Here is a 13,769-nt window from a genome sequence, read left to right as displayed (position 1 = left end):
TCAGGGAACACACGTTTTAAGCATATATTGGTATTTATTCATTTCAGTCATATTTTGACACCTGAGACAGGAGATAAATCCCATATCCTGTGATCAACGTCAACTAACCATCTAGCTTAGAAAAGTAATACTGAGAAATCAGAATCAATCACAACGAGCGTAACGAGTTAAAACCATTTCAAATAAAGGCCATTTCTGGCAAAGAAACAACCTGCTCGCAGAGACTCCGCAAGGAGAAAAAAATCTAAATTCATTGGATAAATTATTTGTTGCAAATTATTTCTTCAGCTCTAATTAGTAATTCTCATTTTACACAGTAGGCCTCTAATGACCTGCTTGACAACTATGATGTCTGATAGACAGTGGGGATTTGCATGAAAATGGGTTTTGTTTTCTCCCATCCCAGCAATAAAACTCCATCAGTGAGGATGCTTGGCTTTTTGCTCCACGCAAAAAGGGAATAACCACGCACCCAAGCTCTGGGTGCAAGGAGACAGTACTGCTACATTTTTGGGAAGTAGAAAAAAACAGGAGGCACTAATTCAAACAAAAAAATAATAGCACCCAGCACACAAACTGGCCTAATCAGATACGGTTGCTAAGTGGAGTCATGTGAATAGCAGATGATGGAGCGAAAGCAGAAGATACAGCTCTCAATGCAAACATGGTGACCCAGCTCTAATAGGTCTTACACTGTTGTTTTCTGTGATTGAATAATCTTTTGCCTTTTTATAGCACATGTTTTTGAATGTTGGACCCATTTCAAGTGTGTGATCATCTCCTGTCTGCTGATAATTGACAGGCTTTGGATCTGTCTCTGGCTTGTATATCCTGTATCCAGATAGATTCAAGCAGAAGGCGATGCTCTTGCCAGTCACGAGCGGTTCAATTAAGGTTAAAAAAGAGCAAGAGAAAATCAGGAAAAGGCAACATGTGCCTGAAGTCCCTCCTGCAGCTTTAAGGGTTTCTGTCACTGGGATTTGCAATATTTTTTGGTGATTTCAGCAACGTTATTCCCAGCCCCGTTCAGCACATCTTGTGCTTTGACAACTCACTGCACCTGGAAATTATTACTTGATAAAAACTGGCAACTTCTCTCATTTTGGAAGGTGGTTTTTTTTTGGAAGCGGGGCTTTATTCTTACTCGCCTTCTGGACTTCTGCTGGTGTAAAAGGAGGTGAAAGTGGATGTAAATGTAAGGTGCAAGAAGCACTGTAAAACTGCCTGCATGTTGATGGACAATATTCTTTAAGAGTTTTGACCTGGTGGTGCAAGCAGAGAAAACATTGGAGGTTTGTGTTTTGGCAAGCAGGTGCTGAGTACGCATATATAGTCTGTCATCAGACAGGCTGCCATGGCAGCCCTGTCCACTTCCTAGGTGGTAAATGTGAACACGATGGTTTGAATTGCTACAGTAAATCAGTGAGCTATTGGGGTAACTGAGATTAGAATCTAACCTCAAAAGGAGTCTTAGCTAATCTAATTTTTTTAATTTTATTTTATTCAAAATAATATTGTCATCACATCAATTTGTGAAGAAAAAGGCAATTTTTAGTTGCTGGTCATCCCGTTCATTTGATTTTTGTTTTAATGATTTGGTAAATGATCTCCCAGAAAAAAAAGATAAAAGATGTAATAAAACACTTTCAGCCACTTCTCCGTGAATTGATCCCACTCCTTCTTCATGTATTGTTGATCTTCTAATTTAATCACTTGTCCAGAGGGCATACACAATTTTGTAGGAAGTAAAAATGTCACACAAGAAAAAAGGAGAATGAGAGTGGAAATGTCCTCCCTTGCCAGGCTGTGTGTCATATGGGGATCACCACCCAGAGCAAGTGCTGCCCTGGGCTGGGAGGCAGAGGGATGAAGAGGAGTCTGCCTTCATCCTGCCAGCATCGATATCACTGAACCTGGCTGGGGGAAGAACAAATCATTCAGGGGTGGATGGACAGGCAGCCAGAAATATATCCACACAGCCAGCATGATTGCAGGAGTTTTATTTTACCAGAAAAACAACAACCTAAAAACAGGTTGGGGGGGCGCGGGGGGTGTTGCGTTGTCCCTGCCCAGGGACACTTTCCCTGCACGCCTTTGCAGGGGCAGCAGCAAAAGCAATTTTCTGCAGGTGGGATTTGGGAAGCAAGATTTTGTAATGCTGGTTCAAAGGGGCAATGACTGGCCAGAGGCGGCCATGGTTTGCAGCGTTTAGCTGGTTGGCAATGGCAAGCCCTGGCTTTCACGTACCCAAAAATGCAGAAGCTGTAGGGCTAGACACGGCTGTGCTTGTGGATGCAGCATTTTAATGATTTATTGAATTCTTTTGTGTGTTGGTGGTTGTGTATTTTTTAGGGTCACAAGTTGCCTTTTTAAAACACTCTGTAGAAACCAGATGTGCAAATCAATTAGCTTTTAAAGTACATTTTTATGAGTTGGAAAAAAACCTGCTCAGCCTCCATGGGCTTTCTGACACCAGCCCAAACCCTCAGCCCTGACGCTCACCCCACGCAGGTGTTCAGCCCTTCAAAGCTCCCCTTGTGAAATTCAGCCACCTCTGTGGGAGCTCTGCATGGCAGGGACACAGCCTAGGACCCCTGGCCACAACCTGTGTGGAGGGGACACAGCACAGCCCCCTGCTTTTCAGTCCCCAGGGACCGTCCTGCCAAGGGACCAGAGATCTGGATCTCTGGGAGAGGAGAAAAAGCAGCAGGCAGCAATCCCTGCAGGTGTGTGTGGTGGGGAGCAGCCGTGGGGTGGCTGAGGAAGGGACAGAGAGCTGCAAAATGCAGCAGCTTGGGACAGGTGGTGCAGGAAGAGAAATGGCTGAGAAAGTCCATTCTAGGGAGTTTCCGTGAATGTCTGTGACACGCAAAGGCAAGCTGGGACGTATGCCCACAGCCCTACATATAGACTCCGTCTGAGTCTATTCCTAATCTTCTCCAGGCTTCCCAGGCTTAACTGGGCTGATCCGGGCTGCAACATCTGACAGTTCTTCTCCTGAGACCCAGCAGAAAATGGGGATGTCCATGGGCTCTCGAAACCTGCTCTGCATCCCCTCGTGTGTCTCCCGGCATCTCCTGGGCACAGGCTGAAGCAGCGAGGGGGACCGCTGACCACAATAGCCGTGCGTGCCTAGAAAGTGGTGGTAGCCGGGGTCTGAACCCAGCTGCATGCGGTTAGGGTCACGTCTCTTGTGGTTTAAAAAAAGAAAAAGGCTGTGACTGCAGGCCAAGTCCTCTGTTGGCATAAATGGCCACAGTCCCACTGAGCAGAGTTCAATCTATTTATACCGGTAAAGAATTTGGCCCATCAGATAGCAGAAATCCTGGACTCCTCTTTGACTCTCTAAGTTTCTTCCCTGCAGAGCCACAGGACTATATGTCCCTGGAAAGGAAGACTAAGGGAGCTTTTTCACTAACACTATAAAAATTGCGGATATGGGGAAAGTCAATTTTTTTTGTAGGAACACACCCACCCTGACTGAACTTTCTTTGGAAATGGTTTGTCAGCAGACTTGAACCATAAAATTCTCCCCCAGCAAACTCTGTACTGCGCCGCAGCAAATAGTCGAGTTCAAACCACGCTGAGCACCAGGGATGTGAAAAAACAGGGAGGCAAGAAATGTGAATTCCAGTTCTTGTTCAGCCTGTGGGACTATCACCACCAGGGAAGTGTCTTAGTAAAGGGCGATTTGCTCATCCAGGGTGTTCCTCTCACTGGGAGGGTGGAGAGGGGATTTGGTTTTGCTTGTTTGTTTTATAAAAGCTTTGAAAAGCTTTGGCTTCCTCTCAACTTCAGGGGAAGAGCTGCAAAAACCTCAAAAAAACCCACCCTTCATGGGTTTTGAAAGCTCTTTTCTGCCCTGTTCCAGAAGGGGCTGTTAATTGTAGAGCATTTCAATTGCAGAAAGTCTGACTATTGAGTAGAAGAGTCTTTTTGAGCCCAACCAGCTGTGCGGGGCTTTTGTAAGTTGCTCTCAACATCACAGAAGCTCTATATAGTTAGCATTGCTCAGAATTTTTACTGCCACTGGTTGTAAATATGTCTATACACATATTTCATTCTAGAGACCCCTACAAGCATCGAGGAACCAAAACTTGCCTTCCACAACCCAGCCACCGAAATTAGATTATATACTGATTGCATAATTACTGTATAACAAGGTTTGCTCAGCCTCTCAGTGCACAATGCCTGTTTTCATAGCATTTTAATATGAGCGACATAATAGGCACCAGCTTGAATAGCCGCATGCCAACGAGGCATTGCATTCCCCAAACCAGCTTGAGTTTGTAAAATCTGGTCCAGCTGCTCAGCACACAGAAGGGTGACACGCAAATGTCTTCCAGCCCGCGCTGGGCCAGGCAGCAGAACGTGCACGGGGAATGCTCCCCTTCCCCAGCCTGAGGTGGGCTGCTTGGCACCTGGCGCTGTCTGGGTTAGTTCTTCAGGCCACCGCAAACCAGTTACATTAACGTGACGTCCTTCACATGTGTTTTGCTTGCACCAGTGTTTGCAGATCTGGACTGATAACGTTCCCACTAATACTGCTCCGGCTGCTGCGGCTCTGGTCTTTCCTCTTTGCTCTGAGCGAATGATTTAAAATGGCTCAAATCCCACACAAGGCTTGTTTTTTTTAATGGGTTAGGCAGCAAATTTGCTTGTGTATTCAGCCCTGGCTTCGTCCTGAGTGGTATGGAACTGGAACAGCCCATAAACAGCAATTTGCTCATCTTTTAAGCTTTATTGTTTAGGCAATGTGTTTTACTTGGATGGTTGAAGACCAACCCCCTCTTCACACAAAATGTTTTACCAGCTCCAACAATAACTGCAACCCATTCTTTCTGCTTTGCATTTATTTGCAATTAAAATAAATGGACCAAATGCTACCAGATGAAATGAGCACGACATTTCTGGTTGACTTACCCACAGTTCCAACAGGTCCCGTCAGCTGGCGGTCACTGGGTGTCCTCTCCGCCCGTTGCATACTGCTAATGTTTTGACTCTCCTTTCATAAAACACAAGTCCTTCACGGGCTTACTGGATGTTTTTCTCAGCCTGTCTCTGGAACGAGCATGTTGACGGTGCATAGTTGTTATGAGAAGGTGGTCCACAGGTCGGCACACACTGGTTTATTCCGGGGGGCTTGTGGAGAAGCAGAGGTGGGACCTGTCTCCCTGTGATGGTAGCGTTGTCCATGTTTGGCTGCTCAAAGGGAATGGCCTGCTCATTGCAAAGTGAAGATTATGGGCCTGGGCTTACTTAAGGTAAATTTTTTTAAGGGTTAGCACAGTTGAAACATTATCTGGGGGGGAAAAAAAAAAAAAAGTGAAGGATTTTGAGAAATATTCAGGCTCTTTAGCCTCAGGTGCATACGCTTTGGGGAAAGAGGTTTTCCTGTTCTCAGCCTTTTATTTTCCTTTATCTCCTCTAACTGGTGGCTCAAAGCTACTCAAATCCCTGTTGTTTTGCCACCCTGCAGTGCTGTGACTTGTCTCTGGTTTGGCAAGTGCCAGGGATGCCCAGGAATAGCTGCTGCTCCCAGCACCGGCCCGGCTGACAGCTGAAAGTCGGGGCATGACAAACGCACGGTGATACACACGCGCATGTGTCTGCATGCACAAGAAACCTGTCTTCCTCCCTCGAAGCTATTTTCTGTTGGTGATATAACCAGCAGAGAGCTATTCGGAGAAAAGCTTTTGAACTCAGAAGTGTACAAAGGAAGGTACTCAGGCTATTAGGAAGCCAGTGCCCTTGTTAAAGTTACTACACTCGTTTCCCTTAATAAGCTAGCCTGCTGCTGTTAGTACTGCGATAACGGCCGGTACGAGCACACTCCAGGGCCAGGCTTTTGCCCCTTCATCATCTCAAATTGCATTTTGCCTCAGAAGTGCCACAGATGTCAGTGGGACTGCTGGGGGATGTTAGTGAGGCAGCAGAGCTGGAAATCATTGACTCCTCTGAGAAGAGTGGATGAGAGGGGGACGGGAGAGCTGGTATCTCCCCATACTTTCTGATGCACTGAGGTGCGGCAGCCCATCAGTGTGCCGATGACAGTGCCTGCCTTCCCCGCGGCTTTGAAGCACTTGGGGAAGAGGGAGGGCACAGGTCAGCTGCCATGAGCTGAGGGGTGGGTTTTCCAGGTGACTGGGGATGGCCAGCCCTGTTGGCTCTGAAGGGAAGCGGTGCAGCCAGGCAGCAGAATGCCCTCGTAGCCCCAGCCTTGCAGAGAGCAGCCCCAGCACCCCGTCCTACCCGAGCAGATCTGTCCTTTCCTGGGTCGACACATTTTTACATCTGTCTTCCTCAGTTTGCTCTTTTGCTTTGGTGTCAGACTCACCACTCTGTGAAAATTAATTAGACAGACTTTTCATGTGCAAAATGTTCTAAAAAGGAAAAGAACCTTAGTCATAAAAATTGCTAATTGTGAGTAAAGGGAATTAATTCCTGTACGTCCCTGGGGAAAGCAATGACTGGAGTGATAAGAAGACAAATGATTTTTTGGAAGTTTGCCTACCATCCTTATCTAGATTGTGCTATTTTAAGTGTGAAAGGAATGATTTTGTTTGATGGAAATACCCCAACAGCCAGTGATGGTTTTAGCTGGCTCTCTGAGCACACACCAGTTTGCACACTGCGGTGGCATGCAGTTCACAGCAGTGCTCCATTATTAGCACTGAACTTTGCACATCCGTGTTGCTCTGTGTATCCTGTTTCCTAGAAGAGTCAGAGGATATAATTTGTTCAGAATCTCAAGGTTTCCAATTTAAAAGGACTTCAGACCCCACTTGTGGGGTTCTCTATCACTGGTGAAGCAGGGACCTGAATGACTGTGAAGCACAGAGGTTTCTCTTGCAAAACTGCCAGTTCACAGGACACCAGCCAGGGCTATTCCTTCACTCAGTGAGGCTGGGGTGGGAAAACCAGGAGGCAGCATTTTCAACAACACCTTTGAACATTTCCCCTTGAAAATACTGCCTGGAGAAAGGCCTTTGGAGGGCACATGCCATTTTTGCGAGGACTCCAAAAACCTGCCCCGAACATCTGCACTACTCAGCCTGCTCCCAGGTCCACCAAGCCACTCATGGCCCTGTGTCACCCCCTGCGGTGGCCAGGCACAGTTGCACAGAGGTCCAGAGACCAGGACCATGGAGGGCTAAGTCGTTATCTAACCAGCTGTGTATTTTTTCTTTCCCTTGAATGAAATTAGCCCCAGCTCGGAAGGAAGCTGTGGTTCGGGCTCCTAAGCAGGCTGCAGCCCTCACTCGGCAGCCATCGCCGTCCACAGAGTTGGAAGCAGTAGTTTAATCTCACCGTGCCGCAATTTCCCTGTTTCCTGTGTATTTTGGAGTCTATTAATGAACCCAAGTATTCTCACATGGGAAAGGCAGTCCTTGAGTTTCCTTCATATGCCAAAGGGGTTAAGCATGTGATGATGGTGAATCTGGCAGAAGAGAACAGTTTCTGTTCTTTTTTGTAAACTTCCTGGCCGCCCTGCTGCAAAGCAAGGGGCTGTGTTATTTAGAAAGAAGCTGAACTTTCGGGGCACGTGTTACATTGCAGAAGTGTTGTGTCTCACCTCCAAACAGCAGCTCCCCTTCTCCCAGCTTAGAGGCAATGTAAGGGCCCAGATTTCAGATGCCAACACCAGGAGAGTCCTTTGCCTGCATGTGCCTGCATTTGTCTTCTTGCAGTTCACGGGATCTGGGAGATCACAGAGAAGTCGACCTCATTGCAGCAGTCATTAATCAGTAGCACAAGCCAGGGGCTGGTATGTGAAAGTGGGACTCCATTTGAAACCATCTTGTTCACTGAAGGCAACAGCTCGTGCTAGCTGAGGTCAGAGTGGAAATTTCTTTGGGTGCAGGAGGCTGGGAAAAGAGTTGCTGACATCCAGCTGGGCAAGGCTGGTGATTCCCATAGGTGATCTCCTCTTATGTCAGTATAGTGGCTATCTCCAAGGCTTTGAAATTTTAGTTGATCTGGGAGATCACAAATTTGTCCAAAGCTTTTACAGACTTGCAAGTTTTATAAAACCATATTACCCAACTGGAGAAATATTTTGGCTGGCAATCCCACTCATGCATCGTTCTAGTGGCATAGATCCCAGCACGAAAACCCCGGTCCTTTGGTCTGTAGGGGTTTTGATAAGTCTCTCTGCATCCATAGCAATAGAGACGTGCTATTTCTCAAACTGCTCCAAGGTCAAGGGCCACCAGTATCTGCCAGTTCAAGTCCTTCTTTCAGTGTCAAAGAACACTTCTTAAGTGCAATGATGTTAGGACTAAACTATCCAGCTATAATTGATTAGCAGCTCTCATGGAAAGGATTGCAAAGCACTTTATGAGCTACACACTGAGTATGCAGCTGCACTGAGCCGCTCTGGGATGGAGAGCAGTGGAGGCACAGACGGTCAGCAAACACGTGGGGCAGGAGAGGAAATGCCAGCGATTCCCGGGCAGACATCCACTCCTGCCAAGTATGCCATCGGGCCTTTAATATCACTGCAGAGCAGATATTTTAAAGCCTTTGCTAGACCTTAGAAAAAAATCAGACTTTTAAGCTCTTTCTAGACAGATGTACCAAACAGAAGAGGAGCGTGTCCATTTAGGTTGGCCTCTGCCCCACTGGGGTGCTGGCGCGATGCATTACCAGGCCAGCGTGATCCCAAACAAGCTGAACATTTCAGGCAAGAGCAGTCATGGTCTTTTCAACTTCATCTATTTTTATCAAAACACATGGGCTGCTTTGAGCACCGATGCATTTGACACCCAGGCGTATCCACCCCGTAATTGCTCCTGGCCACACACACGGCCCGTGCCCCGACCACGGTGAAGAGGGCAGGGGAAGACCTGCAGCAAAACAAGGATATTTCTACTCAGAAAATGGACATTTTGACAGGCTCCCATCTCACATTAGAAATGTTTTGATTTCGTTTCCTCTGCAGAACATAAACAGATTTTGAAACCTCAGAAGTTGCCATGAAACAAACCCATTGTTCCCTGGCCAGCTCTAATTACAGCTTGCAACCAGCTCTTGCCTATTGAAGTCAGAAATTACACAGGGGAGGATTCTGGCTCTGCACAGATTTGTACAGAGAAATGTGATTTGTCACTATCTTTTTAAACAGAGTTAACTCTTGGTTTAAGATTTTTTTGTGTGTTTTCTGTCCCTCCTTACTACCAGCAAATATCTGCAAAAAGTGTCATACATGCAGCGTGACAGCGGGAAGGCTGATGTGAACGTGGCATGTGGCTCAATCGTGGCTATGCCCTCTTTTCTGTGGCTTTCATCCCCAGGAGTGTGGGGGTCTGAGTGCAGCCCTGGGGAAACATTTCCCACCTGCCCCAGCATGGCACAGCGATCCCAAGGGCTGAGCAGAGCCCCGAGTGACAGCACCCCTTCCTCATGTGGCCTGGATGCTTCCTTCACACGTTCCTGGCCCCTAAATCCATAGGCTGAGGCTTTCAGAATTGTCTTGGAGATTCTAATGCCAGCCACAAAACCAAAACCAACCGAACAACCAAACAACAACAAAAAAAACAACAACAAAAGAAGAAATAAAGAAATAAGGCATCCCATTCCTGCAGGCAGAATTGAAAACATCAACCTCAACAGCTTTGAAAATATATACTCTGCATTTCTGGGCAGCTCATAAGGTCAGAAATACAGACAAACAGGACAGCATTTGGGAAGAGCAAGAAAAATGAAGAAGCGCTCAGGCAGAGGGGCTTGGCCACGGCGGGAGAAGGCGCCAAGGGTTGCATGGCAGCATTTGAGGAGTAGAATGTCCAAGAGGCAAGAGGCTGTTGGACAGAGGTGGCTGCTGTTGAACAAAGCAGAAGCCAACATGGCAGCACACCAGGAAATCTTCTCAGCCTGAACTTCAATCCATTGTGAAACCTTCCCTCTGGGAGAAGTGCTGGAAGCCCCCGGATTTGTGTCACTGACGGTGGGAATGGCCGGAGGCTGCCGGTGGCCCCGCCAGGATGTGCCCCATGGTGAAATAAGACTCTGGAGAGACCTGGCATACCCAGGCTCTTCTGAAGTACCTGATCCCATCAAAGCAACCCGTCCCACGGGGCTTGGCGCAGGCAGCGGCATGACCAGCAGCCAGGCTCTGCAGAGCAGCGCAGGAAAAGCTGATTTTGCAAATAGTTGCTTGAGTTACAACACGAGCATGCAGACCCGTTGCATGTACAGGCACTAAGTCTCCAGGCCAGCATTTTTCTTCAGGATCAGGGCCTCATCTAAGAGAAAATTCCTAATTTCACTGTCTGATACAAAATAAGTTGATGGCACTGCCAAGGATTTATACATATAGGACTTCTTTCAAAATAATCAGTGCTGCTCTTGACCTGAATTCAGGCTGTTAGGTTTTTCATCCCCTCTCATGATGACTTTATTTTATCATCCCCACCACTACATGGATTTTTCTGCAATGAGTCATTTTGAAGATGGTAAGCTCACTGCTGAGAAATGGCATCAGAAATGTATGGTTATCAAGAGTAATAGGTGCCAAAGGCACAAATTTTAAAGCTGTGTGAGAGGAAACGATGACAGTCATCCGAATACAAAATTGTTTGCATCCCATCTTTGTCTTACTGCTTCTGTAAAAGCAAAACATTCTCTTTTTTTTTAAGGTGTCTAAGGAGTAACATCACAGACAAAAAAAAACCCTTCGAAGTTACTGTTAAATTTCCATTGTGGTATCTGTAGCAATCCCTCAAAAGGGTTAGCTCTGAGTATTTCTTAATTTTGCAAGGATAACACAGGAAATGATTGCAACTGTGTTGGGTAAGTACAGCTTGTTTTTTCAATGAATTCTTTGTGTATTTGATTTCCATTTATACTTCTGCATTTTGCTGCACCAAAACAAACATTTCTGGTAGGAGGAAAGGAAGCACCAAATTTTTTTCCTCAGAATTGATGATTTGAATAATTTCAGTCAGCTTTCAAGTTGGCTTGAAAACGAGGGTCATCATTTGGGAGGAAATTTGCCTGGTTTATTCCACATATTCCCCATATAATGTTTCAAATTTAAAACCTCAGTGACATTTAGAAGTTCAAATGTGTCTATCCCTGGCCTGTGCTCTGCAGCGCTCATCCACTCTGCTGTTGAGGAAGGACAAGTGTTATGTGATGCATCAGACCCGTCATGACTCATCTCACATATCTGAAATAGTCTGAGAAATCATTGCAGACCTTTTTTATTGCAAGAAAAAATGGAATTCTTCTCTGACAGGGGATAAATAAAGCTATCATGTTTTGCCCACAGAAAATCTTCAAACAGGGAAGGAAGAGATCACATTCCTCCCTGACTGTTTCTTCATGTGTCGTTAATTCCTATGATAATCCCATTGCCAAATCCTTTGGCATCTGAAAGCCTTTGCAACTGTCGTCTTCAAAGCCGTAAAGCAGGGGCCACTTCTCCTGAAACCCTCAGTGCTCGCCCTGCCAGCTCTTAGGCTTCTCTTTTGCACGTTTATGGAGAGCTGGGGAGTTTCCAGCCCGGCGAGCAGCAGGGCTTGTTCGTCTTGGGGCAGATGCTTCCAAAACGCAGTGGGAGCTGGACACACATGTTTCCAATTATCATGTAAGGAAAAAAAATATTACATTTTTAGAGATTTCCAGATTTAGGCCTAAGTGTTTACAAAACTGGTTTCAGCTTTTAAGAATGTATTTCCTGGCTTTGAAGCTAAGAGGAGCCCCTTGACTTCATGGGACTTTGGATGGGATCCCTGACTTGCTGGAGCTCCAGCGCCGAGGCAGCTCAGAGCAGGGGCTGGTAGCCATGGCTCCATTCGCGTTGTGCCAGGGATGGGAGGGCTGTCTCCAGCACCAGCCTGCCAGCCCCACTCACTGCAACACCTTTGTACGGGTCAGCTGGGTTTTTTTATCCTGTTCCATGGGAAAAAAAAAAAAAATATGCTGGACTATTTTCCAGTCTCAGGGGGCTTTGGCCAACCTGGGTCAGGAGGCACATTTGTGTTCAGCAGTGTAAGAGCTAAAAAATGCAGAGTATCCTCAAAACCACAGTGTGGGGAAATAGGGAGAGAGAAGGGTCCTGTCTTGGGCCACATGTCCTGGGACATTGTGGGTCACCTGATGTGACCTCCTCTGTTTTGTCCACACTCATAAGTAGCACAAAAAAGCACCAGTCCAGCCAGTCTAGAGTGGCTTGGATATTAACTTTTTAAATATATACCCTGTCCTTTTTGCCCTCTGTATTTTTGCTTCTTACATGAGCGGTGAGAACGAGCATTATATTTTATTTTCCTTCACTTGAGCATTTGATCTACCTCCACAGAAAGCTCCAGTTATTCCATAAAACCAGTCACTGAGGTAAATAATAGCAATCTTTCCCCATAAACCTGCTGAAACTGTTGAAATACATTAAAAGATTAGAGCAATCATTATTAATATAAATTACAAGAAAACAGAACATTAGCTGAATCTGTTATAAAAAAGGAAATCTTTTTCCAAGTTGGTTTTAATTTCAAATAAATAACTGGAAGAATTTTTCTGGGAACATGAAGGAGGGTTTTATAACATCAGTCTATCAGAAATAATACCACGTTGGCTCTGTTCTCTGACATGCACGCTGAAGTGTTCAGACTCTAAAGTGCTGGTTTCTCTTCTTCAGATACAGGGGGAAAGTACTGATAATGAACATTTCATAAAAGCACAAAGACCTTTATCAAAGAAAGAGATGCATAATGCATTTTCAGCATTGTTATTATTATTATAGTACTTGCTTTTACATAATTATTATTTGATGTTCAGGTTTGCTAGAGAGGAACATCTGAAAAAGATCTGCTAAGTCAAATCCAATGCTTTTAAAAGGCACTTAATGAATTTTTCTTGCTGTGTTTATGTTGAGAGGTTATTTATTTGTAGATCATCTGTCATTTTTTGTGCAAAATGTTTGGGGTTTTAATTCTATTAGTAACATTACTTCTGCAACGGTTATCTATTTTCCCATAGAGGCAGTCCTGCAGGAGCTTCTAGCGTGTTGATTTAGTGCTTATGCAATAGGCCTGTCTGGCCTCCCTGGAGACCAGTTTTTTCTTAATTGGTGGCGATACAGATCCAGCCCTTGCTGAACATGCCCGATGTGTCCGCACACCCCAGCACAGAAGGCCCTGGGCAGCCTCAGCCCCGTTGCTGAGGGGTTTGGAGATGCCTCATGGGAACTGGGGTTTTGACCTCTCCCATCCACAGGGTCCTTTGGGATAAACTCACTGTGGTTAGGTAGAGCCCGAGCTCCCGAAACGCCCATCATCTGGGCTGTGTGGAGCAAGATCCTGCTTTTTCACAATAATGTTAAAATTCATCCTGTGTAGGAATCAAATCTTCTGTTTTTTCTTCCCCTACTGTTGATGGAAGTTTTCCATTCCCTAATTCCCTGAGGAATTCCTGCAAAATTCCCTGAAAAATTACATACAGGAGAGGATGTACGCTCCAGGTCAACTCAAATACTTTGCCCCAGTAACAGGGCCAATTTTCACGCCCTCTTCACCCTTCCCACATCCCACCGCGAGAGCCCGGAGGTGGGTGCAGCGCCCAGAGCGCTCTGCTCGCAGGGAGAAGTAAATGACAGCAGTGCCAGGATGGGGGAGGGTCGTATCCTGGCCTTCCCCAACCTGTCCCAACCCAGCGCCCCACTAGTCCGTGTCCATCAGCGTGGGGTGATGGCCAGGAAAACCACCGAGACGGGCAGATCATTTTTCACCTGGAGATTCAGTTCAGGCTCTGTCTACATCACTCCA

The sequence above is a fragment of the Falco biarmicus genome, chromosome 13 (assembly GCF_023638135.1).
Source record: "Falco biarmicus isolate bFalBia1 chromosome 13, bFalBia1.pri, whole genome shotgun sequence".
NCBI classification, from domain to species: Eukaryota; Metazoa; Chordata; class Aves; order Falconiformes; family Falconidae; genus Falco; species Falco biarmicus.
The sequence above is the reverse complement of the archived record's forward strand: the minus strand, read 5'-3'. Positions refer to the sequence as shown.